The 27,666-nt window shown below is 46.0% G+C and overlaps 1 protein-coding gene and 1 long non-coding RNA gene across 2 annotated transcripts in view; one reads left to right on the forward strand and one right to left on the reverse strand.

Moving 5' to 3' along the window:
• The window catches only part of LOC144175047 (gonadotropin-releasing hormone II receptor-like), a 201,703-nt gene that overhangs the window by 82,824 nt on the left and 91,213 nt on the right, over positions 1-27,666 (forward strand). The window lies entirely within an intron of this gene.
• Positions 1,581-3,597, reverse strand: LOC144173403 (uncharacterized). The gene is made up of 3 exons (XR_013323254.1): positions 3,260-3,597; positions 2,137-2,218; positions 1,581-1,667 (listed from the first exon to the last, which is right to left on the reverse strand). It is a non-coding gene; the product is annotated as an uncharacterized LOC144173403 (long non-coding RNA).

Genomic DNA, 27,666 nt, shown 5'->3' on the forward strand with positions numbered 1-27,666 from the left:
TATCAAAAGAGAATTGCAGTACATGCACACATATTTGCGCATTTAACAGGAGCACATTTCCAGAAGTTTGGCATCAGTAGTTTTGAACATTCACATTTATTATTATGAAACACCTGTGGGCTATTTATTACAAAGCAAAGCTGCGAACCACCCCAACGTTATTATCGTTCCTTAATGAGTATTAGACGAGTGCGGATTCCTGTGGGAATTGGTGTTTCCTATGTTGCTTTAGACTTCCAGGTAAAATTCGGTTTATCCATATATCCTTATTAAACCTATTTAATAAATGTTGCGTGAGCAGCTTCACAAACATGGCCAAATACACAAATTCTTTACCTCAATATTTGCACGGATGTATGCAAAGCATTTCAAATTGTTTGGATACTGCCATTGAACAATTTCAGACGAATTCGAGTTTGAGCTACATTTATAAGATGGTTCTCAGGGGTGGACTTTCCCAGTACAGCGTTCTTGTCATGGTTCCCCACAGAAAAAACGCAGAATGTGGGAAAGTAGAAAGAACATTTATTACAAATTCACTTTTTCATACAAAGCAGTGTTTATGGCTATGTTCCCTACATTCTCTGTTTCACTCAGTCTAATATTATAGGTTCCTCTTTACAGTTCCAACTGAGTTTTGATTCCCACGCCAAGTTATCGTTTTTTATGCAGCACTAACAAGTTCCTAGGCCGATTGCAATCTGTCTTTTGGACAAACTTTAAATGGGGTCTATAATTTCCTGCACGAAAAAAGGCGCTTGGAAAAATTCAGAGATAAGCCTCGCAATTAACGTAGTACACAAGCAGGCACAAAATCAGGGCACGCTGAAGATTTCCCGCCGTCACCTTGTTCCCTGCTGCCGCAGATGGAGGTATATATGTGAGGGGCCGTCACTTGGATTTCCCTACCTTGAAGAGCCATCTACAGAAAATTTCAGAAAAAGAACAAAATCCAGTGCAACCATAAGCCCCTCACACCAAACCACAGGCATGTGAAGTACGAAAAATATGTTGCACAGAAATGAAGACGGAGCCCAGAGAATGAAATGAAAGGCCACACCAGAGGAGTGATTTACGGCCTTTCCTAATAATTTGACATCATTTCAGTAATCGTTACACAGAGTAATTTGGCCGCATTGTGCAGAACAACGCGAGGCCACTATAGTCATACTGTCCAACCTTCCCGAATTTTAATCGTGCCGTGTTCCAGTATATCTCGCGAAATGTTTCTGCATGCTCACCCAGAACAGGCAGAAACATTGGGTTTCGAGATAAACTGACATACATTTGCAAAAGAGAAAACAAAAACATTTCCGCGCCTTCATGGGGAATCAGTGATACACGCAACACAGCGAACGTCGCACTAAACCCAGGAAACGTGCTTTCACGATGCTGACGCCACCTGCGTCACATTTTTAGCTGTACTTAAACATCCTCCTCCCTCCCCCCCCCCCCTTGTACTGGCAGTTTCATTTTGAACAAGGATCCCACGTGGAAGCCGAAACGTTTTTCATTTAAGTAAAGTGTTCTTATCGGTGGTTTCTTCCTCGGCTATCAGTAAAAAGGAATCGCCAACTTACGTTTTTTCTTAGTCCAGATGTGTTGTGGGAGAGGATACATATAGAACTTGCAGCGATCTTCAAGTGGAATTCCAAGGAGGTCTGTACCTGTAATGACTCGAAGGGTTATTTGGGTTAAAATGTAATAGGCTTTAGAGCTGGGCAGTTGGTATACATTCATAATGAAAGAACACCTCAAACTTGACAAGACGAAGAAAAGAACACAGCACAAGCACTCACTAACAACTGGAGATTTCTTACAGAGCTATTTTAGAAAAAGAGTTCTTGTTGGCTCTGCAAAACCACGCATCTTATAGAATAGCTAGAGTTGCTGAAACACTACAAAGCGCCATGCTGAGGAAATCGTTATGTGAATTCATAACGTTCATGTAGTAGCGAACTGATAGAAAGAGTCACTAAATATGAGGCAAAATAATATACGAAATATAACATCATAACACTTGAAGAAAGGCCTCGCATTTTTACAAGTGAATCATTATTTTGTCTGTGCAGGCCTGGGTGCCATCTTTACAAAGAATATTGGAATGAATGTGTTTTAGTTATTGCATTTTCATACCGTTGTTTCCGCTGAAATCAGACTTCATTTCAACTTGTGTCATGCGCAGGGGAGTCCTGGTTGTCAGCTCAAGGAACACTGCCTGCAAGAAAAAACAGTAGTACCGATAAGTCATAGCATAGGTAGCCAGATGCAACCACACTTTTTGAACAGCCAGGATCCGATGAGGGTGCAGAACCCATTTTTACACCTGCACCTGTCTCTGTGTAATTCGTCACAATTTCTGTATCATCAAAAAACAACAATCAAGCAGCCTGCATGCTGGCTCATACATACCACCATTCTGTAAAGTCGCTTTACTGCACTACACTAGGATCACGCGAGACAATCATTTGCCTTGCAATACCACGCGAATAAATAAACGACTGATTTGTGCGAATGAGAATAATAAACCACTTAACATGGTGGAAATGGCCCGCTGTCTCAAAATGACTAACACCAAATTTACCCACTCAAGGAAAAGAATGAAAAAAATGAAGAGTGTTGTACATACGAAAACTTTTTATTGGGCCGTAAGGCAAACTTTCACAAAAAAGAGGCTTGTGCTGGACAAAAGTGAGTTTAGAAATTTCGGGCAGCATTTAGTGGACTACTTTTCTGCAGCACACAGCTTGTGTTTATCCGGATATATTACTACAAGACCAATAAAATGGACACCATTTCGAATATATGCAGCGAGAAAAATGAACATTTCCCGACGACTGAAACAAAATGATAATACCCAGAGAATAGCGCGATAATATAAGACTTTAATGGGAAAAAATTCAATTATTCAAACAGAGCTACCTAACAATTACATGGGCCAATTACTGGTCAAGTGCGCCCGATGCAGCGAACAGCGTAAACAAAACGCTCAACACATGACGAAGGCGCGCAAACAGAGCAGAAAGCAGGTCACGGGCGCCGTTATTTGCGCTTTCGCGATCGTCCCCTCTAGTCTGACGCAACGAACGCAAGCCCGTGATTTCATTCAATTCCCGTCGCGGACAACAGAAAACGTCCAGCGAAGCAACCAGTCAGGTAACGAAAATCCCTCTCGAATGCTGCAATTTTAAATTGAAAAGCCCCCAGCGAAAAGATACATCCAATGAAAATACGGAAACCGTTACGGGAATATACTCACCGAGTTCGCTTTCACTGGCGCCGGGGCATTGGTCCAACATGCGAACTTGCTGCTGGTCGTAGAAGAACGGGCCGTGAAGCACTGCCAGTCACAAATGGGCTCGCCGCAGCCTCCGCGACTCACGCCGACAAATAAGTCTTGTAACAGCAATCCTCGCTTAATCGTAGGGGTATCACAGCGGTTAAAAGGCTCGAGTGGCGCGAAAACGCGGCCACCGGGCCTGCCGGCGCCGCCATTTCTCTATATCCCGTCATGCAACGGAGAAATCAACGGCCGCCGGGAGAGAAGGTGCGACGAGCATCTCTTAGAGGTTACAGGGCGTTTTATAGGTTACAACGTAGAGGTTACATGTCAGATTTTGCTGATGTAACCTATAAATCATTAATGTAACCTATAAACCGCTTTCAACTTCACGCTTGTAACCCTTAGAATGGACTGGGATAAAGAAAACATCAAAATGGATTCATTGTAACCTCTATTTTATAGGTTAAATCCGTTTAGAAGTTACATTATGGGTTACCAGGATTAGAGTGTACCTGACCATAATAACCGACTCGCAGCAAGCCTGCCGCCTCTACCAAGCCGGCCTCGCCCCGCCAGCAGCCATTCACCTCCTTCAACGCCTCCCCGAAGACATTGACCTATCCATTGTCTGGACCCCCGGCCACTCCGGCCTGGCAGGGAATGAAGCGGCCCACGCCGCAGCCCGCGCACTCATTACCCGGGCACTTCCCTCGCCTAGCCTCGACCAAATAACTCCCCCACCCCCCGACCCAGCAGCCCTGACACCTCTCGACCCCACGTACAACTCCATCCTCTCCCACCACACTAACTCCCGACGGCGATACCCGCCCCCCCCCCCCCACCCTTCCCTCACCGCCCAACAGGCCTACATCCTCCGCCGACTACAGACCGAAACCTACTTTAACCACATCATTCTATACCACATTTCCCCTTCTCTCTTTCCACCAGACTGCCCGCATTGTCACATCCCTCTCAACACCTACCACCTCGTCTTCTCCTGCCCCCAACACCCACATCCGTGGCCAGGTCGCCCTGGTTTGGCGCGCACTGGAGGCAGCCCAGACAAGAGGCCTCCTGTAATTAGGAGGCTAACCACGCCCTTATACCCTTTCCCTTTAAGCTCAATAAACGTTTTGCCACCACCACCACCATCCCGCTGGTGGCGGTAAGATGTTTTTCACAATATTTTCCTCCTGGATAATAACGGTTCCGAAGGAAAGTAGAATTTGAGGAACAACAAAGAAACAATCTAAAATTATCATACCTTGGTTTCGCCACTGCTTCTTCATCGACACCAGCGGATCCGGGTACGTTCAATCTCACAAAAATGCTTTTGTATAATGAAACTTCTGAAGGCCGTGCACTGATGCAAGGCCAGCGTTCACGACTGCGTTTAAACATATCGATAGTGAGGTCGGTGTCACGGAAAACAGCCTTTCTAGTACTCACTTCAGGGTGTACGCCAAATAAAAATCTTTGAGGAACAACGCAACAAAGCGTTGTTCCTCAAACATTTTTATTTGGTTAAAGGAAACTTGAATTTCTGACTTTCAACCTGATATATTTTGTAAATAAAGAATTTGTGTGCGTTTCAAATGAAGTGTTCAAATATCTTGTGCCGCTTGAAAAAGTCAGGCTTTGAGACCCCGCCCCGCGAAATACGGTTGGCACCCGATAACTATGGATTTCGGTAACGGCAGGCCGAAACATTTTCATATAAAACGAGCAAAAGGTCTCGTAATTATTTAGGATGACACTATAAAAATTTAAGGACCCTGAAAATGGCAATTTGAGTTTATTTCTCTTCCTAGAGCAACCCCACAAACTGTATAATGCATGCGACATGTCGTATAAGTACTGAACTAATGAAAACTACCGCACATGGTACTCCGGGCTGCCGTGCGCCAGAGAAATAACTCAAAATTGATGCTTTTGTGGTCCATGAACTTCTGCTGTTGGGTGTACGTCCCTGTGGCATGAGAGGCGTTCACCTTGCTTTTAGGTTCCTGATATAATAATCACCGTGCAGTGTGTTTTTTAAATAATCGTTTACCTGGTGGCTTAGGTATTGCCCACCGAAATGCAGAGTTGATGTAAACACACTGCGTTGGAAGCGCTCCTTATTGTTTTTGGGATAAGGCGGGAATATTTTGGGTGACATTTCACTTTCGTCGTCCCGTAGCGTGGCGTACGCGAAAGTTAGCGCGAATATAATGGCGATAAGTTTCGACGCTGTATTCTAAAAAGTCATACCGTTACTCCTACCAATTTAGGACTGGCAATGGTAGCACATCATGTCCCGTGAATTGCACGATGCAAATATTCACGGCTAATGTAGTGCATTAGCACTGAATCCACAATATAAAATTTCACTTCAAGGCGTAAAAAACCATGTGAAAGTGAGGGAATTCTACTTACCGCGGCATCCAAACTCATAATAGCGGGATTTATCGCCAGTCTCTTCCGAAGCGTTAGCGAAAAGCAACGCTGAATGGTCCTATAATTTGTTAATAAACACTTTCACCTAGACCTACCCTAAATATTGCTCCAAATCCTTCTAATTTAGCACGCCTGTAAGCTAAACTGCCAACTGTCGGAATCACTTGCGCAATAGGACCATTCGAGCCGGAAGGTTTGTGAGAAGTTTATTTTTTGGTTAATCTGGCTTGATATTGATGGCTATACAAACAGATAATAATAATCATCATCACTATCATCATCATCATCATCATCATCACCACCACCATCATCAGCAGCAGCAGCATACTCACGTCCACTGCAGGACGACGCCCTTTCCCATTGACCTCCAACCGCTCCTGCCCGATGCTGCTCGTCAGTGCTTGCGACGGGATAAATAAGAAAGGACTGTAGAACACAGCGCTCTGGGAGCTTGCCCTCCACTTTTTGACTTTCGTACAAGGTGTTTGTATACCCATTAACGGGAAACTTACCCCAATAGAAACTAACGCATTATAGATGGACTTGGACCGCCTTTTATCCGCCCTCATCAAATGACCCCGGCCTAGCAAAGCTACCAATAGAAAGCTGATCGGGAAATTAAGCCTTTTGTGCATTCAGAGGCAGTTGCCTGCGCAAAAATGCGGTGTTCTTTTAATTGCTTTCACTTTTAGCTTAAAGAAAGTTTAAACTATTCAGACTGTTCATATCCACGTATTAACTCCACTGCACCCCGAAGTTTGTAATTTCATTCCTCCATCAGTGATGCTTTCTTGTCCTCTTTCACTACTAGTCTGACTTGGTAGATGCTCTGCTGCCCGAATGTGCTATCGGTTATAGGTTTTCTGCATTGCACATCCGGCACAAGTGTATTCCTTTTACCTAATGCTACCTATTATGCCTTTCTCCGAAAGTATCATTCCGAATTCAAGATGGTCCTTTCCTGTCTCCAAGCGTTACTCCTGCCATACTTCTGGCGATAGTAGGTTGGGTTGACCGGAAATTTGTTTCGAGGTATTTAGGAAAACGATATTTCTGCCTTTACGTCATCACTAATCGCCCGCAGTGAGTGAATACAGTTCTTCTCAAATACTTGTTAGCCTATAGTGTCAAACACTTCGAACTGTTTGCTGAGTGCAGCTTACCCGTGCTAATATCCGCAAGAATGTCTCTCTCAGGCCTTGTGTGACCAGGTTGGACAGGCCCAATGATGATATATTCATTCGACGCCTCAAGCTTTTCTTAGGAAGGCTAAAATGCGATACTTTCCGAAGTCTACTTAGAATTACTTTCGTTATCACCATATTCATGTTAACAACTACGACGGCGGTTTTTCATTACTGTTCCTAACAAATTTTCGCAGTTCACCGTTGTCACACTGAACACGCGAATGTCGTCCAAAAATCTGAAGTGGCCTAAACGTTCCTCTTTATTCGTATCCCTGAGTTCTCGCTATAAAGCTTCACATATATGCGCATCCTCTTGAATGCATGTAAACAACTTCGGAATGATGGTGTCACCTCGTCAGACGCCCTTCCAGAAAGGGGGCGTGTCGCGCTTCTTAGGAAAGAATATCTACCATAAGCATTCCTTGTTGATGTCATCCGGGCATTCTATGTGATGCTGTGTTTTTCATATCGCAGTGCTTCCCGTGCGGCGGTGGTGTCAAGTGACTCATACGCGCTGTTAAGCTATGAATATGACGTAAAGGGACTGACACTCCACGTATTTTTTTTTCATTTCTGTGCAAGGCGGTGCATGCTCCCCGATATCAGCGATAAACACACGGTAAAAATCGACATGCTCAGAAAAAAAACCCAGTATGATAAACAATTCGGAGGTCTCCCACGTAAACATAAGGGTTCTCTGCGAGCTTTTAATGTAAATGTCGGTAAGGAACACGTTGGTAATCTTGGCTGTGCGTTATGTAGACGTGCGGCTAAGTCAATCGAAAAAAAGGACACCATAGGCTGCAATTGAGCCACTCACTCGCAATTCGATTCGCGAATTACGTGGCTTCTATGACTAGGCTGCCATTGCGCTCTCCCTAAACTGCTTCGAAGCTCTTCTGAAAGAGCCGCCGCTACCAGTTTGGCCACTTGCACGAAAAAGTGCATAAAAGACAGGCGAAAATGACGGCAGCAAGTGTGTACGGGCGAGTGAGGCGTCTGGTTTCCGCCCTGATGCGGCCCGGTCGACGAGGTTCGGGGAAACGCAGAAACAGCGACGACGTTCATTTCACGCTTCTCGGCGAAGGAAATCGGAGATCTCCATTTGCGCTTCTGGAGGGACTCTTGGGAAATTGCGTAGGGACGAAGGCGGGGAGGAGGTAGAGTTGCTCGAATCGCATCATGGGTCCCCGTAGACAACCACAGCGCCTCCACTTAATTGCTGCTGGCGCACCAATTTCATGTTGCGCTTAATCGGCATTTGAAAACGGTCGTAGCTCGGCACTGCCATTCGTTGATTCCAGACTACAACTTCCACTTAGAACTTTGGCGGAATCCTAGGAACGCTCTACAGCTGCCGCTGTACCTTCTTTAGCGCCACGAGTGGAGAAAGTGGGAATTTTTAAAGCATCGTTTGTACAGGAGTCCTCTCTGTTAAACTCACTCTTGTGTGGGTGTTTTTTTCCGGGTTTGGCGAGCGTACCCGGAAAGTCTTTCGGCGGCGTGGCTCGAACCATGAACCTTTTAGAAGTTCTGACTCCATGGTGTTGTTGTAGCTGAATCTGGTTTAATACAGCGTCACTCTGCAGCAAGGTCTGTTGTCTTCCTTTAACCGACGCACAAATGGGGTGCGTTGAAAAGTTCGCAGGCGTGCTTCCTATGTAGCTTCTGGTGATGTTTTTTTTTTCCCTGTTAGCCTTAGTGGACAGAAAAGTAGACCTAATACGTAATTTATCGCCTCTTTTTTTCAACGCGGATCTTTTCTACTCATAAACTCCAAACATGTATTTCTGCACAAAAAAAGGCTTTCCTCGCTAAGGGGCCCGTCGATTGCTGAACTTTTATTTTTTTAAAGCAGAAGTTATACCTCGGAGCGCGTCATAACTTCATGATTGCATTTGATAACGGTGGATGTTGACTACTTGCGCTCGGTAGCGAAGAATACTTGACCTTCTTTTCCATGCGCGTATGGGCGGTTCTTAAGGAGCGCCGTATTTGTCAAATCACGAAATTGGCCATACTGCGCACCGCCGTCCAAACGAAGGAGCAGTAAAAGTTTTCACATCTAAGCTTTATATATGGTTATGATAACGGCATTTTTTGTGTTCATCCGCCAAGAAAAAAGCAGCATCCCGTGGAACACGCCCAGTTATGCAACACACACTTGTGGGGGATTTACCAAGAAATTATAAAGGTATGGCTCCACGCGGCGTGCTTAGAATACGGGTCTCATATACAGCCAAACGCTTCCATTCTTAACTCGAGAAACCACCTTTCCCCTGGTTTTGCCTTTATCTACGTTTAAGAATACCGGATGAAAGAGCGCGGAAATAAATGCAGCATGCGGCAGCATGGAAGAGCCATTGAACTGAATACAGGTTGTTGTTGCTGCCGTACAACAACAACAAAAATCCCGTAGCTGTGGGCAAGTAGTGTTTTCAAAATTCTACACCAGGGCGGTCGCATCCTGTTGTGGTGAGGAAGATACTTGGGGGAAAGAAAGATGCTAGGAAAGATGCTAGGATTCTAGGAGATCGCTAACACTTAGCCATAAGAAAACAGCAGCGAGGGTCAAAGACAAGACGCGAGTAGCAGACATTCCAGTCCAAATTTAGTGCAAGAAGGGGTCTCGGTCGGTTATAAAAAGTGTATAAAAAAGAAGACGTGCCCCATTCGTTCAACAGGAGGGGTACTGAGTGATGCTAAACGAAATGGTAGAAGACCAATGCCTCGATGGAGGAATGAACTAGAAAAAATTTCGGGCTTAGATTCGACAGGACAGAAGTAACTTGAAACGCTTTAGCTACTGTGATTAAAGTAATGAAAGTTTCTATGAAGTCCATAAGTAAACTTGGAGTCGTGTTCTGAAGACATCAAGAGCCTCAGGTTGTTTTGTGTTTGTCTACGTACTCTTGATCGGTATTCTGCTATCCTAACTGCGTTCACGGAATGCAGAAAGCACTGCAGAAATGGTCGCACTTGTTACGCTCCAAGAAGTTGCCGAATTCAACACGGAATACTCCGCAACAATGAATCAGCGAAACGAAATTCAGGAATTTCCCGAATTACGGGGCCCGGCGTGCGATTTGAGTAAAAAAAAAAACTTTACCGTTCTTTTCTAAAAACCTCGAGAGAGGCGCGAAAGCTTTCTGACATCAAAAGTGCCGCAAAAGCACGGCAATATCTTCGCATAATGTGCGTCCAACGTTTGCAAGAAGTGCATCCAATCTATCGTGGAACCTTCAAAATCCCAAATCGCAAACGAAGACTGAACGCACGCGACGAAAATTTTTGAGCACTAAGTAAACGCATATAGGGACTACCTAAATTACACCCCCCCCCCCCTGCCCCCGCCGCGGTAACAGAGCACCCACAGTTAAACACCCTCAACTCGTGCAAAGAGAAAACAAACTGCTACAAAAATAGTAGGTGCGAGTTCCCAGCCGCCCGCCGCACACTCAACGCTGCACAAGCCAAGTCATGGAGATAAATTCAAACAAATATCAACCCGAACCCGTTGGCTTATAGTCCCTTTCATCCGCAAATCTTCTCGGATAAGTGCAAACACTGCGGCCACCACGCAGACCTCACTCACATTTTGTGGAAATGCCAAATAAAACTGTGGAACAAGACCCCCCCACCCTAACCCCTATAGACAGCAAACATCTAGAGCACTGCAGAATCCTGCTGCGCAGCTCCGATCCCCTCACGCAGCTACGTCTTGTCCAGAAAGCCGAATAAGCCGCCACAAACCAAGATCTTCTGGATGACTAACGCGCCAGAGAGAGCTCAAGCTCTCTACTTCTTCGCAAATAAAGTTCTTTTTCTCTCTCTCTCTTCAAGTAAGCATTTTGAAACAATGGAAGCACGGTTTCGCGCACGCACTGTGTGTCCAAAGGTGTTATCACAGCTTTTCGGTCTACCAACAGGCCTATGGCCATTGGTTCCACCAAGAAAGCGTTCGCTTTGAAAAATAGACTGTGCTCAGCGACAACCGCGCGAACGCACGAGACTGGTTGTTATGAAACCGACTCTCGACTATTTCTTAGAGTGTACACGCACCCCTAAACTGGTTGTCCAGAAGTTACCTCTTAAAGGGACCCTGCAACACTGCTAAGAAAAGCTTTCATCCTTTTCTTTATTCTTGTAAGAACTGCGAAAGGTACTCTTACACTTTTAAAAAAAAGGTCGGGGCATTCACTAATGGAATACTAACAAGTTACTTGTCCCAGTATACACTAGGCACTTAGTAACTGGAGGTAGTAAATTAGGCCTAGTCAGGGTTACTAACTGAAGCAGGCAGTGAGCACCACTACATCCACTAGTAAAGCCGTAGCGATAACACTCTTTTGATCTACATGCGTTTACTAACTGGCCATGCATAACCTAGCCATAAGCACGACCTTAATCTAGTGCATACTACTTCCTACACTCCGTTAATTTCCTAACCAAGCAGTTAGTGGCAGAGCCTACGTACAAAACCGCGGGGTAGTAAGGTTCGTAAGGAGTTAGTAAATACGGCCGTTACTACCTATTTACGACCTTTTTTTTTTAAGAGTGTATCGCCAAGACGTAGCGGCGCAGCGGAATTAACACGTCGCCGTAGATGCGCCTTGCAGTTTTCAATTCGCTTTTGTTTCACTTTGCTTTAAAGTGCCTATCGACTGCGTTAACTGCAGCACCTAAAAAAACATGTAAATAACCGCCACGTCGCTACAATGAGGTCAATAGAGCGTGGAGACAACGCCACGATATGGAAATGAAGCTCTTGTGCAAGTTTATCGTGTCATGCTCAATAGGAACCGAGGGTTGGACCATCAGCGATCAACGTGAAGCGATAACTTAGAGATCAGAAATAGCGATGATTGACAGGGTGCGATCGGCGAGCGGTCAGCCAATCCTCCTCGCTTAGCCGAAGCAGTGAGCTCTAGAAATTTTTTTTCGGGACACTTAAGTGTGCTTTCGCTCTGTGAAGGCGACAGCCTGGTGCACTAATGGGTCATTCCATGCCAAACGTTCAGGCCGTAACCTACTCATAACGTACGGCCGTAAAGTCGACCGTAAAGGATTTCTTCAGTAAAAATTCTGGCTCATCCTTGCATGCCCCACAACACTCCATCATTCATTTTCCACAATTGTTTTTCTTTTGTTAGCCATCCTTTCATCTCCGGGGTTTAATACAACGTTACGTGTGAAAAAACATCATAAAAATCACTTCTTTTAATCATTACTATTTTTTGTGAACATCATGCTGACGCCCTGGAGTGCCTTTTGACGCAGTATAAAAATATTATTGCTATTTTGTCTCTCGTTACACTATGAAGAAAATACACGGTGTTGCGTATTTTCAAAAATTTATAGCAAGCAAAGGCACACTTACCCAAACAATGGAACATCTTTTTCTGAATTTCAACATTGCGGACAATTCGTAAAACATATTGGCACTGAAAAAAAGGGGGAAATGTGCGATAAACATTTCTTAAAAAGGGCAAACATTTTCTACATGGCGCATATTCACCCCTAAATTGCGCATTGTAGTGGTCGTAGTAAAAATATCAAACACAAGCCATTCACTTGTGGAAATCAGCGCAGTTTATTTCAGAAAGTGTAGTCGCAAAAGTGTCTGTTTTCACAGAAAGAAAAAGAATTTGTACGCCGTGCCCTCACCACGTTGTTCCGCCGAGCGTCTTCTCTGTTCGGCAAGCGGCCGCCTTCGTGTAGGACGCGCGAGCAAGCGGCTTTGGGTTGCAAGAATACCTATCTCCGTAACTGTAATTCGCAGCGTCAATAAAGAAAAAAATGGACAGTTCGCGTGTTGGTGGGAAAAATACAACGTGAAGGTGCACCCAATCTATGAGTACTACCGTGATAGATTGAAATACGAGCGGTGCGCGTGGAGTTCACTACATGCTGCGCTCCCTCGCGACGGGCCGTGCATGCACAGCAGGCACAAGGTTGGGAAAGCCCCCTGGTAACTTAATCTTACTGCGCATGGGCAGCCCATCACTTAGACTCTGGATCATATACTAAAAACCACGCGCACCGTCGTTCGTATTTCAATTTATCCCGGTAGTACATGTACCCTCAACGGCTGGCAAGACAGCAGACGTACATTTAAAGCATCAGTGTATGTGATTCCCGCTAACACGTGCAAATAAGGCCGCTCAGATCGATGACTCGGTGGCTGCTTGCTGCCTAATGTTCGGCATACAGAAGTGATGCCACGCGTAGCATGGAGTGATGCCTTAAATGCACGTTTGATGTCCAGGCAGCCGTTTAGTTTACACGTACTCACAGAATGGGCGCACCACGGCGAGCCCCACGTTGTACGTTTACCCCCAACAGGCGAACTAGCACATTCTCCCGTTGACGGTACGAATTATCATTGAAATGAACATTGCAAAGACGCGCGAGCCGCTCCCTCACGCGCCTTTCATTGCAAGCCGGGCAGGGAAAACGCTCTGCGTAACAACGTGATGAGGTGTACATACCTACCCGAACCCGCTGGCCTATAGTCACTTTCATCCAGAGATCTTCTCGGATAAGTGCAAGCACTGCGGCCACCGCGCAGACCTCACGCACATTATGTGGAAGTGCCAAAAGAAACCACGGAGCAAGACCCCTCTACCCCGCATAGATATCAACCACCTAGAGCACTGGGAAACCCTGCTGCGCAGCTCTGATCCTCTAACGCAGCTACGCCTTGTCCAGATGGCCGAAGAAGCCGCCAGGGACCAAGATCTTCTGGCTGACTAACGCGGCAAAGAGAGTCCAAGCTCTCTACTTCTGGGCGAATAAAGTTCTTTCTCTCTCTCTCTCTCTCGCGGTAATATTCAATTTTTTTTTCTGTGATAAAAAAAACTGTTTCGATTAAACTTTCCGGAGTAAACTGCGTTTATTTTCACTAGTGAATACTTTGTATTTGATAGTTTTACTACTAGCACAGGAATGCGCAATTCAGGGGTAAGTATGTGCCGGTTAAGAAAAATTTCCGAATTTCACAAATGTTTTCTGACACATTTCTCCTTTTTGCAGTGTCAATATATTATTTTTACGAATTGTCCGAAATGACGAAATCCAGAAACTAATGCTTGATTGGCTGAGAAAGTGCGCTTGCATTTACTATAAATGTTAGAAAATGGCCTCATCGTGGATATTTTGAAGGCCCTAACCAGAGCAAAAAATAGCAATTTGTTTTTCTAAAATGCGGTATAGGGCAGCCCAAGGCGTCCTCATAATGTCCACAAGGAATGGTGGCGATTAAAAATAGGTGAAGCTCTTGTAAATTTTGTGACAGGCCTTATTTTGGCTTAAACCCCGCATATAAAAGGCTGGCTACAAAGAGAAAAATTGTTTTTCGACAAAAATAGTTTGAGGCAGTTTTGTGGGCCATGAAACAATCAGCCCCAATTTTTAGTGAAGTAATCCATGATGGTCCACTTTACGGCTGGAACGTCTGGCATGGAATGACCATAATAAAAAACCTTACCCTTTAGATGACTGTCCACCCACTGACACAGCAGCCATAGTATCCTGTCAGGGTTTACCCTTCTCAGTAACTTTTAATGATCCTCATTCAATTTTAATTTATCTCACTGTATCTTAACAATATTCCCACTAAAATCATCTCAATCCAGTTCAATTCATCGCAATATACCCGGTCCCACCTTTCCAATGATCATTGTCAGTCACTAACCAATCACTACATCATAATTCACCCTAATTCGCCATATTGCTCCATCCTAATCTTTCAATGCACCCTAATTTTCCTTCGTATTCTTCACTATTCCTAAGAAATTATGAATTATTAACTTTGTTAATCATTATTCGTCTCTCCTAATTGGCTGGCATGCTGTGTTCCGCTTGTGGCCTCTTTTCGGCTTGCATACCGTTCGTTTCGGCGCCGGGGTATATTCAGGGAATCCTTCTAACGTGGCATATACAGCTTTCGCCTTAATAGACATCCGGATTGAGATCTGACATGGTTAAATATCAGTCCCCATCGTGAGACCTTAGTTGTCGTTAGGTGGCATCTACCGGGGGGATATTCTGCAGAAGAGGCAGTAGTGGCAGTGGCACACCGCGCTATGGTAGCCCGAGTGTTGCCATACGACGACGGACCGACTGTCGCATTCCCCTGTTTGTGCGACCATAGCCAACTAACGAGCCATCACCTAACCTGCCATGATTTGTGTCCTATCTCTTGCCGCCTTGTGACAATACGCTCACTGCGGGAGAAGGCTTACGCGTCTAACATCCCCCAGCGACTTTTGTGCCTCTTACGCAATATGACAGAAAATTTCTCTTCAATAGTGCGCACAAGACCCCTATATCAGTCTGTACCAACGTTACCAGAAGTTTATTCCAGTAACGTTGGTCTGCACTGCGTTGCTGCCACTGACCCGTCGGCTCCTTCACGCATGGCGGATAACTTTCTCGCACGAGTCCAAAACTCAATGGGGCCGGCGGATGCACAACTCAGCTCCAGAGGGGGAGCTACATACTGGAACTCTAATACCGGGGATATCGCGCTCTTTGTTTCCCGAACCATGCAAGCGCGCACTACCGGACCTTCACGCCGCAGCGTTTGCAATCCTGCTAAGCTCTGGCTTATGGTAATTTCGCGCTAACGTGCTCTCCAAGGAGGTAATTTCCGCTTTCGACTACGCATAGATGCATATTCGGCTCATTACGTCGGAGCGGTAATCGCTGTCAGTATGCGCCCCTTTCACTTAATGATCATGAAAAGTTTCAACTAGTATTAGTTAATCAAAGCAATAAATGCGCTATGCAAAGCGGTGCTCCCACCACATGATTAAGGGAAATAGCTGCAGCTAGCAGACACCAAGGCGATCCCGTACTCCGGTAATGCATTTGTCAGTCCCTGCTGACTAGTCGTTGCTCTCTTATCATGTGGATAGGTAAAGCGACTTAGCTAACTGGGCATCGTTGTTACGGTAATGGTGGTGGTTGGTCGCCGCTTTGTTTTAGCAGCAGCAGCAGTATTACAGAGTTTTACCTGACCATTCTTGACTATCCGCTCAGGTACAGGCGGCCTGCTCAGCGCAACCGGAGCCAATGCCGTTCGCGGCCACGCGCCCCAGGCATGCGCAAGGGCGCTTCTGCTTGGTATCGAAGCGGAGCCGACCGTGAAAAACGGTCAGCTAAAACTACCTATTGTGCCCCACCCGCTGCGGTGCCTCAATAGGTAAGGCGTTGTGCTGCTGAGCGCGAGAGCGCGGGTTCGATTCCCTGCCGCGACAGCCGCTTTTCTGATGGAGGTGAGAAGCAAAAAAGCCATTGTTTACTATATTTTGGGAGAACGTTAAAGATCCCCAGGTGGTCAAAATTAATTCAGAGCCCTCCACTGCGGTGCACCTCATCGCCTCTGTTGCGTCGGTGCATTAAACCCTACAATCAATCGATCGATCGATCGATCAATCAATCAATCAGTCAATTAATTAATTAATCAATCAATCAATCAATCAATCAATTTACTGGACCCACGGACCCCAAAACCACTACCTCGACTTCAAGTACTGCTTCGCGAACTGCCGTACAGCCTACCTGTCGCAAGACACGAGTGAAATCGTCCGTAGATAACCTGATTGCCACTTTCCGTGTTTTGGTATCGGCCACAGATTGCTCAGCTCTCGGTGCGGGCCTTCCCCTACGGCCGCTCGTCGACGTGCCGATATACGTTGCTAGTCTCAATGCTAACAGTGCGCTCACAGCTGCGCTGCCGTTTTATCTCAATCGGCTTGGGCGTGAATGCTGAAATTTTTTGGGAAGCATTATTTGGCTTTTGTACTGAACGATTCTGTCATGGGCAAGATGCGAACGCACCTGTGTCGATATCTATGTCGGTAGGCAACTGCGCTGCAGTGTATTTCAAGCGTCACGCCGCTATATTTCGCCACCGCAGGTCCATTCTGCTATGGTGATGCGAGTTTCTCAAGCGCAAGTAGAGCATAACCTCGGTATTCCACTGCGATTAATCGCATCTGTTTACGTCATGGCCGAGAATGTGGTGGCTACGGTGCAGAGGACGGAAGCCGGGGCCTGCATTTTCATGTGCACCGTCGGCGCGTTATGCCTCACATTCAATCAATCTTCAATTTTCTGCGAGATTCGGACGCATGCGTAAAGAAAGCGGGTACTGTCAAGGTGATGGCGGTTTTCAGCGTTGCTAAGAGAGGAAACCGCCGCTAAACGTCTACGTGAATACCATCTATACGAAGCAGGAAGCGTCCACGGCAACGTGGGGACATGTGGAAAGCGCGAAGGTCAGAGCTCGACCGAACCGACTCAATTGGGCCATATGGTGTTAAGGTGAGAGTCGGACTGGACGTGTGTAGGTCTCTAAATTTTAAAGCGGCGCACCTGCATTTTGTTTTGCTCAAACTCTATGCCTCTCTCAGATGCACTGGCCACGCATCGTTCTGCAGATGTCAGCGGAATTTTTCAGACTGATCTAAAGAAATGGAATTCATGCATTCTGCGAGAAACTGAAAGAGCCCATGGCAAGAACCACCCAAAAGTAGAAACACGCTTGACATGCCCTCCAGTGTCGCATGCGGCGTCACACACAATGACTTTTGCGCCCGAACTCACTCGGGGCGATTCAAGTTTTCTAAGGCATGTGCTGGTGACTTCGAAAGAACCATTCATTTCATTTTAGGCAGTCGATGGTGCTCAACTTTTGTTCACTTGAACGGATTTGAATTTCTAACATCCGAACTTGAAGTGGTATGCCTTCTTTGCAATGTCGAGGCAAGGCGTTAGCAAGAACCTCTAAGGCAGGCGATTCCAAAAGTTTTTCGACAGAACTTTTGTGTCTGGCTGCCTGTTGAACATGGTTGTGAAGGTAAAATAGAGCTTGCTGTTGGTGGCACATTCCTAAAACGCTAGTGCCTCGGGCGCACCTTCTTTCGCGGGCATTGCGCCACAGATTTTATTATTTAGAACTGTGCCTTCAGGGTATGCAAGAACAATGCTATGCCGACAATCCGCCACCTTGAAAGAGTTCTTGATTTAAGAAAATCTATGCAAATACTAGGTTATTTCACAGCTGATCTACACGATGTGTTATACAGAATGGCAAACTCTCTTTCAGGCAAGGTCATTGACGCCTTGTTAACGCCCTTACTACCTAACCGGTAAATTTCAAGTGGTTGTAGTAACTCTCTCATGGTTTGGTTTCCCTACCGTCCTATCGCCATGCGCATGTCAGTTTGTGGTTCTAACCCGCAAAACTTGCAATTTGGGGCCTGATAACGATTATAGCCTTTTCGTACTTTGTTTTCGGGCTTTCTTAACCAGCTGTTTAGGCGCGTCCCGGTTAGACCGAAGTACACCGACAAACAAGCCAGTGGAACGTGATAAAGAAGGCTCTCAACACACGAGACTCACGGTACACGACGCTTTGTGTTGCACCTATTGTTCCAAAAGACGATAGTTTTCCTTGGTTTATTTGAACGCAAAAATTTTAGTCTCTGCATGTCTGTCTCTGCATTTCTCAACTTTTCTGATCTTTACAAGTTTGGATTGTGAGAAATGATAAGGAAGACACGGTGGTGTGGGTCGTCCTGCTAGCACCCCCTATTCGCACATAACACTAGGGTCGAACCAAAAATTCTTTTTGGTCTATTACGAAGAAACTGATGAGTAATGAATGTATCAGGCGACTGAACATTACTTATCAGAGTGGAAAGTTGGGCGTATTGGTGTTCATTCATCGTGAAAACAGGCGCGGAAAAAGACGTCGACGAACAATGAAATACACAGGACGACGCGCTACTAGCAACTGGGAATATATTATGAAGCGGAAACATATCGTGCAACTGACCCCGATATCCCACGTGATTAATACATGCACAAACATTATCAATAAAAAAATGGAGCCTTTCCAGTCAATTTGAAAGCTGTTGGAAGTGCTGAGCAGTGGTTGGCCATAATGGGCTGTAGCCCCGTTATCCGCTCACTGCTTCCACCCATCGCATTTCAAATTTCACGCCTTCGCAGTGCTCGCGCGCCCCCTCCCTGAAACTGCGCTAGTGGGAGTTCTGGTCTTTTTAGATGCAAAGCATCTCTTGCTCGGGGCTATGTCCAGCGTCCGTCCGTTGTACGCACCTCTCCCCCCTACACTTTAAAAAAAAGAAATAGTTAGCGGCGCCCGGTTTCGATCCCACGACGCTCTGGCCGCAATGGGAGGTACGCGGCGCTCTTCCCACTGCGCTAAAAAACCGGGACAGGAGCAAGTGCTACGAACGTGCCTGATGTTCTTGACTCATTCAAACTACGCCAAGAAGCCACTTATATAACGAAGGCACGCCAAGCTGAACGTCAACGGAAACGACGAACTGAAAACTTTAGAGGAGGATGTTAGCGCCTCTTGCTCGGGGGAATGTCTCGCGTCCGTGCCCCGTCCGCAACGCCTCTGATGATGATTGTGGCAGAATGCCTCTAAGGACTGGCCAACCAAAGAATCCATCACGAGATAGCTTCAGAATTCGCGTTCAACCACCGTCGTCATCTTCCCGTAGGGGAACCGCTGAAGACGAAGAAGGAGAAGAAGACAAAGCTGCGAAGAGGAGGGCGTGTACGTTGCACTCGCCCCGTCCGCAGCGCTTCTGATGATGATTTTGCCAGGATACCTCCAGGGACTCGCCAACCAAAGAATCCATCACGAGATAGCTTCGCCTTCAACCACCGTTGTCATCTTCCCGTAGCGGAACCGCTGAAGAAGAAGAAGAAGGAGAAGAAGACAAAGCTGCGAAGACGAGGGCGTGTACGTTGCTCTCAGCCCGTGCACGAACGCTAACAACCTTTACCCTACCAACGCAGACGGAGACTACCCATTCTACCACAGAGACGACAACATCGACACGAACATGATGGACGGGTTTCGGCGCCCCGAGCACCACCGCCTACTCACGTTAACACAACAGTACTTGCGTGCTTTTGCCACCGGTGTGGACCCGCACGTGGAATTCCCTGTGGCGCTACTAAACACCAGATCACTCAACATAACGGCAACACGCCAGCTGCGCGATAAGCGCGCATGCGCGTCCCCTCTCTCATCTCCTCCTTTCCACTCCGTCTGCTCTATATAATATACTCGGTCCGCTCGCCGCTTCCTCTGTTGCTCATTCGGGTGAGACACGCTGCACCGTCCGATGAGCTAAATGGGCGCCAACAATTCTGCCAACAGCAAGACATAGTTTCCTTCGGGGAGATGGTGTAATTTTTTTCCTCACCTGTTTTCACGATGAACATTACTCAAGCAGGCCAAGAGTTTCGCAAACATATCTACATAGTTTTTTCTCACAACAACACAAAAGCACGAGAACATTGTCACGCAACTGAGCCGCTTCGACACCCCTGATGGTATCACACGCATCGACAACACTGTATCAGACCCTGCAAGAACCATATCACTAAAAATAGGCACGCTACCTTATCCAATACAAATTCCTTGCCCTTTTAGATAGACGTTTTCGTTGCTCGGTGACAATGGCCCGAAGGGGCAATCTGGGAGTTATTAGAATTTACATGACTACAATCATGGTACACTTAAGTTCGAATAAGGCAAAAATAGTGTATAACTATGCCCACACAAATACCTATTTATATGGTCTAGCAAGCCTATACCAATATGTTTCTGCCAAAATTAGAAGTATATATTTTTAAAGGTATTAGAGAAATCACACAGAAAGAAGGCTTAATTGAAAAAAATGATGACAAAATAAGCAAAACCATTTGAACCCCTCTTAAGCGTGCGCCAGACAGCACCCTCTCTCAACTGAGAGGGGAAGCACTGGAGCAACTACGGCGCCTTGTTTTCCCCTTCTACGAGATCGCAGTTTTTATTGAAGTGCTGAGCTGCTGTTTGTTGATTGATTGAATGTAGGGTTTAACGCGCCGAGGCACCGCAAGCGATGAGGCAGGTCGTAGTGGAAGGCTCCGGATTAATTATGACCACCCATGGGGACCTTAACGTGCGCCGAAATCAGCTGCTGTTTGTGTTTCTCATTACTTTATGCTCATTTTCCGAGAGCTGACCATAGCTGCAGGGTCCAATCGCACACTTCATGCGATGTACTAACGTCATCCTGCTGCAACTCGTAACTCGGTTCTTTTCTGCTTTTCAACGAGGAATTTGGGGCACAACATCAATTTTCAATGCGGCTGAATACACATAAAACACACAAAGCCAGTCGGGCTAAACGTCAACTGCATCAGCTTCACATCACCCGACACTAAATTAATGGAACCCTGCAACACGTTTTTCAACTTCTTTTGAAATCTTGAATACAGTACCTCAGCCAAAAATTACTGCTGTATGCCGATCAGATAACTTGTAAACTCGCCCAAAATATTTTTCTCTCTTTTCCGGTCTTGGCGTTATTCGACAGCTCGAACTACGTCACTAAGGCCATGTAGCGGCTGTTGGGTGGTTTTCCTTCAGTTGTAACAATGAACGCTTTTCGGTAGCAACTTTAAAAAGGAAAACCACAAAAACAAAGCAGAAATGGAAGGCGCATCTGGTGCAACGAGCAAATCCGCAGTGCCGCCATGTGCAGCTGTGTGCTGGCGATAGCTATAGCTTTCCCAGTGGTTCTAGGCGCGACGGAAAGAGTGAAAGCGCTTATCGAAAGTGTTGCAGGTTCTCTTTAAGGAACCGTTCTCGAATAACAAACTTGATGTGTGTATGCGTGAGCCGAAATATGTTTGCAGCAAAAAGTATCCTAGATTTCATGAAAGAAAGGAATACCTACATAATTTCATGGCCTTCCCAAATTTTCTAAACAATTTTAAATAACGTTTAGTGCCCTTCCACTCTGTGAAGAAGAATGGCCTGCGGAGATGGATGCAATGAACGGAACGCACGAAAGAAAACACGTTTCTTTATAATTTCTGATTCAGCGTACTTCCTATACAATTAACTGAATTGAACTTTGAAGGACTCAAGATTTATTCTATTAGACAAACAAGGGGGTGTCGGTTTCCCTCCTGTGTCGTCTTTTTAACACACCAATCCACTCCGATCGACCATGGAGGACGGCGGATAGGTCGCGATGGGCCGTTTCGCGATCCAGTTTAAACATCCCGCAAGTATTGTCGTCAGTAAATGCATTAAGCCTATAGCTGCGCGCGCACGTGCTCTACCCCTCCACTCCCCACCCATCAGTGTTGCCAGGTTCCGTGGAAAAAAAAAGGCGCCGAGAAATTGCCGAAAGTACCCCAAAAAGTCGCCCCTTTCAAGTGAATGTTTGAAAAGGAGCCAGAAAAGCCGCAATGTTTAACAAGGCGATGCCAGTAACCCTCGCTGAAAAAAAAATGCAGAAATGGCCATAAATAAATACCACACCACACATTTTTTTTTCGTTTTCTGTGACGGTTGGCTACTGTCTACAGAAAAGGTAATATACGAAGTTACGTAGAGTATTCAAAGACTAGGAATGACGTAGGACGGGCACACGCTGCACACCATGTTTTGCAGCTTTCGCTGCTTCTGTACATTCCCATGCCTATTATACATACATAGTCACACAAACTCCCACCACTCTTCATGAAATAACAAGCTCCCGTAAACTACTCAATCATTGCATCTCAAACCAATGGCGTTGCTTCAATGGCTTTGACGGTATTCATGCAACATAAGGTGCGGGATATTAAAAAAAAGTACACTATCTTCCCGTAGGGGAACTCTGAGTATACTATGCGAAGCAGCCATTAGATCGACTGAAGTTTCTATTAATTTTTAGTTCGTCGTTTCCGTTGACGTTCAGCTTCGCGTGCCTTCGTTGTATCAGTAGCTTCTTGACGTAGTTTGAATGAGTGAAGGACATAAGGCGCGTTCGTAGCACATGCTGCCGTCTCGGTTTGTAGCGCAGTGGGAAGAGCGCCACGTACCTCCCATTGCGGCCAGAGAGTCGTGGGATTGAAACCGGGCTCGTAACTATTTCTTTTTATAGTGAATTGCGCTGACGTCAGCCCAAACGCTGATCGGGCTGAAGAGACCCGCATGCGCAGTAGAGTGCAGACGGCGGACAGCGACAACGAGGGAGGGAGGGGCACAGCCCCGAGCATGCGATGATTCGCATAAAAAACTAAGACAAATTTTGATTTGTGCCGGTAAGAAGCGGTGTGCAGTGGTGTGTTTGAGTGACTGATTCGTTGATACCTGTTCTAGACTTTGCCACACCACCGTGCTCCGCCGAAACGTGTGTTTTGTTTTATTTATTTATATTTTTTGAAAGTGGGTCCTCAGAAGTGACGGGAAATATGTAAAGTTACCAGTGCAATAAGGAGCCATAAATCAACCAAATCACCACACTGAAATTTCCGTCTCCACAAGTCTCTAAAAATAGCCAATTTCGCGACAAATGGCAAGACCTCGCAACCCTGCCACCCGGGCAAGCATCAACCGGTGAACGGTGATGTGCGCACGCTTGGTGCTAAAGACACCGGTGAAAATGCCGCTCTGAATGCCCTTCAAGCTGAACAGCAAACATAGGGTCACGTCGGCGTTCCAAGCGGGCAGGTAGCCGTTCATGCCGGAAAATTTACACCTACTCAAGGAGCCGAAACTTTAGTTATCGCGCCAATTCGTGCTTTTGCGCGGTCTGATGCTCCTTTTATTTCAGCCCTTCGATTGAGCAAATAACATGCGTCTGTCCGATTGCGAGTTAAAGCCTGCAAGGACTTCAGGCAAAAAGGCTCTAGCGGACAAACACGTGTCTGTGCATTTCCCTCGAGCGTTGTAGGCACCTTATGACAGTGTAACACACCGATCCAAATAAAAACCACCTGACCACGGAGGACAGCCGACATGTCGCATCAAACCATGAGAATTCCACCTCTAACTCTCCGACCACCACGGCGGGCGTGCCACAGGTATACGGGGATAACCGCTAGCTGCACCCACATACCCCCGTGCACGCATAAACCGGAAACCGGTTATGGACCTCTGCTTAGGCGCGAAATGTACCAGCGAAAATGTGTCGCTTCGGAAGCCTTTCAAGTTGAAGAAGAAGTATGGGCTCACGTTGGCGTACCAAGCGGGCAATTTGCGCTACATTTGTGCGGAATTCGCAGCTGCTACACAATGTGGAATTTGAGGCCGAAGCGGCTTTGCGTCGTTTTGATGCCAATTTGCTCTTCTGTTCATGGTCTGGTGACGGCGTTACCACCGTTATGACCCGATTCCGCATTTTGTGAAGGAGGCATCGCTGGTTTTGGGGGTATAACAGTTGTGAAAGATTGGTCGGTGGTGGCGAGGCCGAGAACAAAAGTGGCACCTAGTAAACTGCTTTACCGTAATAATGACACATACTGCTTCGAAGTGAAAATAAAACTTGCCCCCATTATTTAAGAGGTTTACATGCCGACTCCGAATACTTGGCCCAGATTTACTGCATTACTGAAGTTCTTGTTTCATTAGGATTACGAATTTCGCTCATGAAAATTCTAGGAGAGAGGCATGCGGCAGGGAACTTTGCCATGTTGTGTTTCTTGAGTGTATTCTGAACGCATCATGATTTCCTCCTGAATAAAATAAAATTAACCAACATTCTTTGCTTCCCGGTCTCTGCCAGCTTGGGGAAGCCGGCACAATTTTTTTTAAATCGCGGCCGCTGCGATTCGCCTAGTCATCGTGCGGTCAATGACAGTTCTGGGGCCTTCATTCACGCGGAAACATTCAATTCCCACTAGAGCTTATGGCCTTTAAAACTCTCGATGGATCTCTAATCAACGGTGATGTGAAAATGTGGCTGGGCGACCATTCCTAGGGGTGTGAAGAGAGTGCAGTTGGCGTTTCACTCGATAGACAGTGCCTTAGACAACCTTTGAAACGCTCCTGTAGCAAAGTGTTAAAGCGGTGTTCAAGCCAAACTCAGAGTTTCAATGTTTTGACAATGCGTTCCTTTCGCTTGTTCTGGGTGCCGTTGAGGCCTGGTGACAATCTATCCTGCTTGTATAACTGGCGCTTCTAGTGCCAGTAAGTGCACAAATTTATGAAAACACCAGCAAGGATCACTGACCGCGGTCGAGTGCTTTTGCTGCTCGACAAGGTGACCTTTCCAGACAAATCAACAGAATCTGTAGGTGAACTTTGGCAACGCCGTAGTGTGCAAAAGAGGAGGCGCGGCTATGAAGTCGGAGCATGGCAGTTCAAGAACTGGCAAGTCACTGCTAGCAGGAGCTTGCGGTCTTGGTCATATAGCAGCGTGCGGGGAGTGGCCATGTGGGGTATCATCGGCCCTCATTTTCTTATCTTTTACCGTTTTTCACCTTTCAACAGTCCAGCAAGGCAACTTTATGGATGGAACTCCCAGACTGCTTATTGGAGTATGCTAACTCACGACGCACCCATCCGTATCCGCACCGTTGCTCCCTCGAAATCGTTTATGCGGATATTCGCCTAAACTCCGTACTATAGTGGGCTTCTTTTCCAAGTGTTTCTGCGCAGTAACTAGCGGTTCAAGAGTAGAATCAAACGCTTCTTTGTTGCTCCTGTAATCTAGACAGCCACATATTGAAGCCAATGCATAGCCTTCTTGGTTCCCTTTTTCTATCCGGAACCGCTACGGGGCTCGCGTAGTCTTTCCTAATAAAGCTTTCGGTGCCATACCGTCAGCGACTCATTCGTCTTCTGGTTGCCTAATATATCCCACAGGGATTTTCTGCGTCTTTCTATTTGGTTGGCCCTCATAATACCGCCATCTTCTATGCTTCTTACCTGATCGAACACACTCAATTTTGTGCCTGTGACGTCGGCTTAAGAATCGGTGACCGTCCCAATAGCTCGACTGCTGTCCCTTCGCAGTCTATTCTTGTTTGTACGAAGATAGATTGTGGGGTCGGGTAAGGCATTTCCGCCAGTAGATAGATCGGTTTAGAAAGGCCGCATCCTTGGGATTGATCAGGTCAGTTACAATAAAGGTGCTCCCCAGTTCAGCAAATACGGTACTCCTGTTAACGTACAACCTTCACTACGTGTATTGTGACTACTTTGCTCTCAAAACACGAAATAAATCTGATATTAGCAAGGTGGCCATAACTATTGTCGGCAATTCAATTCTTGCACACTTGGTTTATATTTTTGGGCCACAATGAATTTTAGGGTGTATAATAATGCGTCCTGTTACAAGTTCTGCTCGTCACTTAGTGTGTGGATTGTATGAGTCCTATCAAACACTCCAGCAACTAGTGACTTCTACTTGAAAACAATACCAAGTAATGAACAGAGAACAAATCTTGTTGAAACTCATAACTAATTCTCTGATCGTGCGTGGGCATTCTGGACGCGTCTATGACGTTTGGAACGAATTATCCACAAAGGACACTTGCTGTGAACAGTACCATTCGTTTGAGTCATTATATCTTGAATCGCGCACTCCACAACTCAAGTTGTGAAGTAGAAGGCAATGCGTACCGTCTATAGAAATTATGAAATTGTAACAAATACACGTAAATATTGCGTACATTATAGTAGTTCAGCAAACTGACACACCTTCTGCAAAAATAAATAAACGAAGTTCGCAATTGTGGCGTCGTCAACAGCGGCGTCGAAGACACGCGTAATGATTACAGAGGAGGCAAGGAACAGGAGCGAAATCCGAACTATTTACCCAGAACAACACACGGATCCAAACAGGTCCACGTCAACGTAACAGGGACATCGCCGGCAGATGCGCATAGTACCATACTTAACGCAGATATTGCCTCCAGACAGGGGACACATCAATCATCTTCTCTAAAAAAAAGGAGATGTACGCATCTAAAGAACTGAGGCTAAGTACGCAGAGATAATGGCAGGCTTGCACTGGGAACACGCATTCACTTTTGGCTTAAAAACGTATGGTAGTTGCACATAAGCTGCAACCTTGTGCAACATCCCGTAAATGAACACTACAAGTTACAGCAAACAGTAGGAACAAATACCTCATAATGAACATAGTCCTTAAAATGAGTTAGTCGCTTGAGCGATGTTTGGGAAGAGAGCGAGGCGATGAGCCATCAATTGACTTTGTATTGCTTGAGCATGATAGGCCGGATACGTTCCACCAGGCGTGATTGAAATTAACGTATTCGGGCTAGTCACGTCCTCCGTTTGCCCAGAGTGTGCCGGTACTGAACTTTGCTCGGTTCGCACTCCTGAGGACGCTCAAGGAATGAAGTATGTTGAGTATGCACGTGATATTTGTCCCTTCAAAAAAATATTACAAAGACCTTTTTCCCAAGCGTACGCAGATGTGCGGCGTCAGAAGGAGCCTGTAAGAACGAACACGTTGTTACATCGATAAATGGAACGCTTTAAAATTGTTCCCTGAGCGAACCGTTTCCGACCGCGCTCATACTTTTACACGAATGTCGCATGTTGCGGGCTATTTTTCATGAAGCCGGGACCAACGACAGTACTTACCTGTTTATTCTGAAAATGCAACGAAACAAATCTCGCCTCTGGGAAAATGGCGGCCAAATTGGACGTGCAAGCTGATCTTGGAACTACCGCATCACCTGGGATATGCAAAACGGAACGCGCGATGGCGATTCATGCTAGCATGGAGCTAATTGAGGTAGATGATGATCAGCAAACCTCTTTGGTCGATAGTTTATGATGGCCAGAAACAGTTGCATAAGAGGTCATACTAATCATAGTATGTATTCCCGCGCTTCATTGTTGTCAATACCAGTCACCTGGTTTCAGATCGTCTGTCCTCTGCTGTGTCAGGTTATCCCACTTTC

The sequence above is a fragment of the Haemaphysalis longicornis genome, unplaced genomic scaffold (genome assembly GCF_048455015.1).
Source record: "Haemaphysalis longicornis isolate Haplotype H1 unplaced genomic scaffold, Haemaphysalis longicornis Haplotype H1 scaffold_3, whole genome shotgun sequence".
In the NCBI taxonomy this organism is placed as follows: Eukaryota; Metazoa; Arthropoda; class Arachnida; order Ixodida; family Ixodidae; genus Haemaphysalis; species Haemaphysalis longicornis.